The sequence below is a fragment of the Lactuca saligna genome, chromosome 5, assembly GCF_052625555.1.
Source record: "Lactuca saligna cultivar CGN05327 chromosome 5, ASM5262555v1, whole genome shotgun sequence".
Lineage (NCBI taxonomy): Eukaryota > Viridiplantae > Streptophyta > Magnoliopsida > Asterales > Asteraceae > Lactuca > Lactuca saligna.
In genome coordinates this window covers 209376702-209384516 of record NC_136421.1, presented here as the reverse complement: position 1 = coordinate 209384516, position 7815 = coordinate 209376702, and positions in this window count along the sequence as shown.

Sequence of the window (7815 nt, the reverse complement as noted above, 5' to 3'; positions counted from 1 at the left end):
CAAACCCAACCGAACGTTCATTTCCTTTCGTTTCCATTTCCGTTTCAAGCTCATTCAGGCGAATCACCCTTTCGCTCCAAGCTCTTTCGTTCCAAGAGCTTACATACACAAATTCGTTCCATGTTCTTTTTGAGCACGAGCCTTTATACCGATCCTTGAGTTTTGAACGCCAAGAATCATACCCAAAGCGAACCAATTTTAAAGAAGAACCCATTCACAGGTTCACTTCCGAGTACAAGCAACCGAAACAAAGTTCGGTCCAGGTTCATTGAACCGAAACCATGTTCGGTCCGAGCACAGGTTTACTTTCGGCTCATCTCCTCTTTCGGTCCAAGCATAAACACGCGAGCCCAAGATCGAGATTTGTTCCAAGTCCGTCGATTATACTCCAAGGCGAATCTCCATTCTCAAGTTCGCTTATTGTTCTCACTCTACATTCTCTTCAAGACCTTTCATTCCAAGTGCTAACAAACGAACCCACGACTTTGAGCTTTCGTTGAAACAGAATTGCGAGACCAGAACAAACAATCTTTGATCGTTCGCAGGTCAGGTGTTCGCAGTACATCAATTCTGTCTTTTTAGTTTGACTCGTAGGAACATTTGCTCATATCATCCCGATTTCATTCGTTCGCTCCGAATCAATTCCAAACTCTGAACAATCCAACAGCGAACACTAGGTCCCGAACACGGGTTCGTTTCTGATGTAGATGTGAGTGCTGAATACAAGCCCAGTCATAATTCCGATTCCGAATCAATCGATCCAACATCACAATACCGATTGCGAATCAACAGCGACCCAATTTCGATGGGGATAAGAGTTCCAACTTCAAAGCCAGTTCAAGCTCCGTATGCCAAACAATGCAACATCACAGCTTGATTTCGACTCCATTCGTTTTAATTTCGTATTCTGATTTCATTGGTTCCAATTCCGAGACCCATTACACAACGAACATTTAGAAATGTGAATCAGCGAGTTGCGAGCAGATAAGATCACCGATCAAAAGAAACCACTATTTCAATTTTAACTTTTTATTCATTGACCGATGTTTTCTCAATTGATCATCACAGGACTCCAAAATTTCCATCCAACAATAAGTTGATACTCCACAGATCAATTTCATTCAGAGATCATCAATAATTTTAAAGTTCAACAAGAAACGAATGAAATAAAATTAATAGTTAGAACGGAACAAGAAAAACGATGAAAATTATGAACTTTGACAGAGTCAAACAGAAATCGATTCATCAAAATTGATGAAGACAAATCAATATCCTTTAGTTGATAATGATATGAACAGCGATTGTTATCCTTGATTGAGCTTGAGTAAACAAACAAGTGGATGAACTGAGTAATAGTCATCGATACATAAAGCAGATGACGCACACAAGAACTCCAGTATAATATTTAGGACAAAGAAAAATTTGGTATGGATTATCACCGAATACTCGCTTTATGAACAGTGATGGACTGAACATTTGGGCCAAAGCAAAAGTAAATATGATCGGATTCAAAGGCTTAAAACAAAGGAATTAATTGATTTCGGATTAAGCAAATGATTTAATCCCAAACGAACAGAAAAATGAATCAGATTAAAAAAATACCAGATGAACAACATAATTCCCCATGAACAGTAAGTTGAATAGAAATCTTGATTCTAAAACGTCAAAACACCAATAATCTTCAATGACTTGTGCAGAAAATTATCAAACCAAGAACCGATACTTCAAAGATCAATAGATCTTCAAAGACCCGCTCTGATACCACTTGTTGTGATTAAAACCCTAATTGAGATTTGATGAACAAGATGCGGAAAATAAGAACAAACACAAATATGAAGATTATGTCGAATGATCACTCGATTTATTGAATTGTGAGGAATAAATTACACTTAAGAACTAAGAATCTAACTCTACAAGAAACCTCACAACGTGGCGGCTACATTTTGCCTCACTCTTAACCCTAATAATGAATAATACATGACTATTTATAGGGAAAAGACAAGTATTGGGCTTTTAACCTACAATTCATCAAATGGGCTCATTGCCATCATCCATGGAGTGCTTTGAAACCCTACACATAATTTGATTTATATTCACAAGGTGTCAAAATGGTGTTTAATTCTATAAAAATATTTTGCAAAAAGTTTATAATTTTATTAGAATAATCTCTAAAGATGTCATATTCTAGAAAAACTATATAAGAATGATTATGCCATTGTTCTTTTGAAACTGTATTTCAGGTAATAATTTAATATAGTTGATTTTAGTAGTATTTTACTTATAAAATTCTTGAAAGAATTGAAGTTGATGATAAAGTCTGATAGTAGTATTATACTTACATAGTTTTTGTGGGCTTAGATTTTAAAGAGGTTGTCATTGATGTTGAACCGAGTTCAAGAATATAAAAATAAATGAAAAAACAAACATGAGAAAGACATAAAATCAAGCTCAAGAACAAGTGCATTCTAGTAAGAATTATATTCTAACATTAGTACATCACATTTTCATAAGAATAGTTGATATCAAGTCGATTATTTTGACTATTCAAGAAGATCAAGTGTATTTTTTCAAGTATTGTATATTTGACAATGCCATTTTTTAACATCTTTATTTATTTATTATGACACTCTATTAGAATATATATAACTATTTAAGTTCGGATTTCTATAAATATATATATGAATGTTGTTAATATTCAAATAGGGTTCAAGAATTTTGTTATTCTATAATATCATTCTAACAGTACTTTTTCAAAGAACATCATTCTAAAAAAATAATATTTTGACAGAACAAAATTGATTATGCTTACAAATTTTGAAATTGAATTAATTTAAAAAAAAAATCATATTTCTTCACTTAAGAGAATTAATTATCCCTTGAAATATATAGTTTTTTTTTTTTAATTATGTCTATTGTTTTTAATTCAATAATATTTATTAACCATTTTCTTAATAAAAATAAAATAATTGGTTCAAAATCAACCCTACATTCACACAATATATATATATATATATATATATATATATATATATATATATATATATATATATATATATATATATATATATATAGTTTATGCTATATACGATTAAATGTGACTTAATTTAAGTTATTATATATATATATATATATATATATATATATATATATATATATATATATATATATATAATAACTTAAATTAAGTCACATTTAATCCTACATAGCATAAACTATATATATATATATATATATATATATATATATATATATATATATATATATATATATATATATATATATATATATATATATATATATAGTTTATGCTATATAGGATTAAATGTGACTTAATTTAAGTTATTCCTTTAATATTTTCGAAGTTAACTCTTACATTTTCAGGAATAACTTGGGGGCAATTTTTAGGGCTATGATCTTCAAATATACAGGATCCTCAGTTACTTCAGGCTCTTGACTATTACCGTTATTATTTTTTACTAACTTTTATAACGGTCATATTTTGTTCATAACTAATACATGTGCATAAATAATTAAGGGAAGACCAATTCTCAATGAAGAATTATCTCAACCATGCTAGAGACCCGGGATAATTGGTCAAATAATGTTAATGAAACTTGTCATAGAGGATCCCAAAAATATCGGACATCTTGTTGGCTAGTTTAGAATATAAATTTACACTTATATTTTGCACATAACACACTCTTTTTTCTCTAAGTTTACTCTACAAAATCATTCACTTGTTCTTACCAAAATATTCTCTGTAGTCATTTTTTTACATTAATAAAATCATCGAGGCAGGTGATCATTGTCACTACCCAAGGTTTTGTGTCGGAGAACGTAGCAAGGATCAAAGGCTTTCCTTGTAAACAACCGTTTCATTCACTTTACCTTTATCTATTACATAATTCGAACATCACAACCTCTCATTCAATTTGGTTGATTAGTACTTGTGTAATTTTTGAGGCTTTTTCTTTGACTTATGAAAATAAAGCAAAATCAATTGAATTGCTTTGGTGAGAGCAGTTGCAACTTCATTGGATTTTTATGATTATGTTCATAAGCTACTATCTGGTTAGAATGTGATATTTTACATGCCTTTTATAATGAAGATCAAAATTTTCCTTTTGAAGAAAGTTTCATATTGTCTAGAAACAGCTATAGTTTATGCTTAAACAATACTACAATGGACAATACTGGAAAAAACTACTGTCGTTTATCAATTTATTTATATTTTTTTATCAAACTCAAAATATAATCGTTACTCGTATATAATGATTATTAAAATTAGGAACCATAGAACAACGAATACTAAAATATGTATAAAAAAGACAACAAAAACCCCACACACAATAAGCATAAAAAAAGTTATATTCAACATAGTAATTAAAAGATTAATCATTATTTTGATGTGGTTCAGTTTACCTACTTAATTACCGTGGATTTTATAATATAAAAATATTTCATACCTCAATTCAATTTGTTTAGATAATTGGGAATACAAAATTTATCTCATACCAAAGATTCAGTTTTTGTGGATAATATTGTATGGTGAATATGTAGGCCATTTCAAAACAGCTCTTAGTTATGAGATACTTGATTGCATATTATAATGTGTGTTTCTATTCAAAACTTTACTTTCTTAATCAGGCTAAGAAGCAAACTCATACTACTGTGATCGAGATGAAATGGAACAAACGAAAGTGAATCAATAGAAAATGTTCATCCAAGTTAAATTGTTTGTTTAAAAACTATAATAGAGATGAGAGACTAATAACAAACCCTAGTAGAATGCATTTTATTTTAAGGAATAAACAATTGTCATCAGTAATATATACAACTACTAGTTTATAACTCATGATGACCACGGTTATAAAATTAATTAAACTTTCGTATTAAAAAATCAAAATTATTACTCAATTACTTTAAATAAATTATTACTTAAGAGATGTTTTTTTAGTTATATAAAATTATAATCGTTGATTTAAATAAATATGTTGAGTTATATCCTTTATAATTTATATTTATTTTATTTCATTTTTTAATCTAATGTTATTAATTTAATATAATTAAAGAAAGAAATTTTAAAATTTGAAATTTAAAATGAAGAATCAATTTTATTTATTTAATAAAATTAGAGTAGGAAATTTGAAATTTGAAATTTGAAATTAATAATTAATAGGTTGACAAGTGATATGATAAATGATACATAACATTAATGAGGGGTTCTAATTGCATGACACTTATCAATATGAGATTAAACTTATTCTTTTATTATAATAGAAAGAATCTACATATTTTGGTATAATAGATCAATGACCAAATTGACCACTATAATTAAAAACAAAAATACCTATAACATATGAAATACATATCCAGTTGCAACCTCATATTTGTTTATTATTTTTTTCCAGTACTCAAATGTATAAAACTCTCGACACTATCAAACTTTATTAATAAAACTTTGAGCACATCTAAAGACAATCTCCTACAAATTGCTTTATTTGATCTTTTATGTAACTAAATGACCTAGCAATGAACTCGTTAAAATTGTTCTAATAAGCATGATTCAAAAAGGTAAAGAATACGAAAGAACATCAGTTTCTTAACATTGTTTCAAACAGAAGACAATTTCATAAATCATAAATGTTTCTTTTATATAAAAGTAAAAGATATAACATACCTTGTGGTTTTTCATCCGCATCTACAAGGTAAAGCCTCATCCTTTTCTTTGCTAGGGAATCCTTATATTGATCCTTCATTAGGACCACTAAATGATTGCCTAACATCTCATCCTTTCTTGGATTTAGAAGAATCCATTAGAGTATTAGGTTTTCTTAGGTTGAGACCTAATTTCTATAGTTGCTAGATGACGATGGTGGAGGTGAGAAGAGAAGTAGAAGTCGACAGGACGATCGGTAACTAAAGGAAATAAACAGTCAACTGCATAATCAGAGGGGTCACTCCCGATTCCTACGATCAAAACCCTTGAATTGGCGGTTTCCTTTGGAGATCTGGTGGAAGTGACGATCAGAGTTCTGATAGGCCTCCAAAACCCACAACCAGTTGCATTTGAAACAAGCACAACAACCAAAACCCTTGAAAAGCGGAAAAAAATTGGAGACGATAATCGCAGTGAAAGAGGAAAAAATTGTGAAAGCATCGGATTGTGTGAATGAATAGTAAATGAAGCGGTGAATGAGTCGTGGCAGAAAATGGTGAAGGGATGTGATGACGATGTCAAATTGTCAATATCAACCGTTAAAGGGTTTAGAGCAGCCAATTAAAAAAAAATCCACCAATCATAAGAAAGAGCTGTTCACAAAGGGTTTAGATTTACTATATTATATAATATAATGTTATTTTATAATAATTTCGTAGGTATTATGTCAATTTCATAGTGTTTCATGCAAAATTGGTGATTATTCCATGAAAATAATCGACTTTCTAAATCTGAAAAACAACCGTCAAAGAATTAGTTAAAAAAAAAATTTCTTTAAGTCTTATGCTCAAAAAGGTAAGGCACACATTTATGAATTTGTATATATAATAATGGGCTAGAATTGGTTGTTGTTAAGTTATATTATTAGTAGTGGTAGGTTCCATAAAAACATCGCTTTCGATATAAATTGGACAAACTTTAGATATTTGGACTAACGAATTAGTATCTAATTAAAAAATACCACCACATGAAAATAATTAGACATATTAAAACATGATCTTAAATCTCGTCTGATAATAGTAGCCATGTAAAACCTTCAGTATATGTTTCAAAAGTAAATTAAAAACCATCCATGATATGAAATATATTTTTAAGTAATTTAACAAAGTTCAGCCAATGGCAATGTGATATGCCTTTATGTTGAATTCATGAAAACTATTCAAATTTCGTGCGGTATTTTAAGCACGCTATAGTAGATAAAGAAAATTATTCCTTTGATGAAGAATAATTATATTAGCACCGACTTTATGTAAAGGGGTTGTTATGATGTATCTATTGAAAAGAATGAGAGCCCTCATAATAGACAAAGACTTGTATGGTTCCCAATACTCATGATACGTTGATACTTGCACATCAAACAACTCCACATTTCCTCCTTTGAATAGCAAGACAAAATTTACTTATATATATATATATATATATATATATATATATATATATATATATATATATATATATATATATATATATATATATATATATAGAGAGAGAGAGAGAGAATAGAACATAAAAGGTTAAGAACAAAAAAAAAAACCATGTTTATTAAGGTATATTTGTCACTTAATTTTTATAATAAATGTTTACAAAACTTATTAAAAGGGTATTTTCGTCTATCATTAACAAAGTAAAAAAGAATGATAGAAATGTAAATAACTAAAAACTAAAACCCACTTTATTTTATTATACACATTATTACACACATTACACACATTTTCATCTACTTCATTGTCTTCTCTCTACTCTAATATACTTTATGAAAAGAAAACTTATCTCTTCTTGTTCTACAAACTTACAATTTGTGATGAATACTATTGTCGCCTCCGATGGCGGTGTCACCACCGCCACCACTAACGATGACATCTCCACCCCCGCTAATGACTCTTATCTGACCCACTTTCTCATATTCTGATCAAAACATCTCCTCCTATCGTCGATGTTAGGACATAGTCATCACCTTCGCATTTGAACATCCATCGTCATTACCTACACATACTCTTTTTTGTAGATCTATGAGCTCTGGCTCGAGATCGATGTTGTTTTGCCTCTAGATGTATAATTTCCATTTTAATCTTCTATTTGTTCAATCACATATCGAG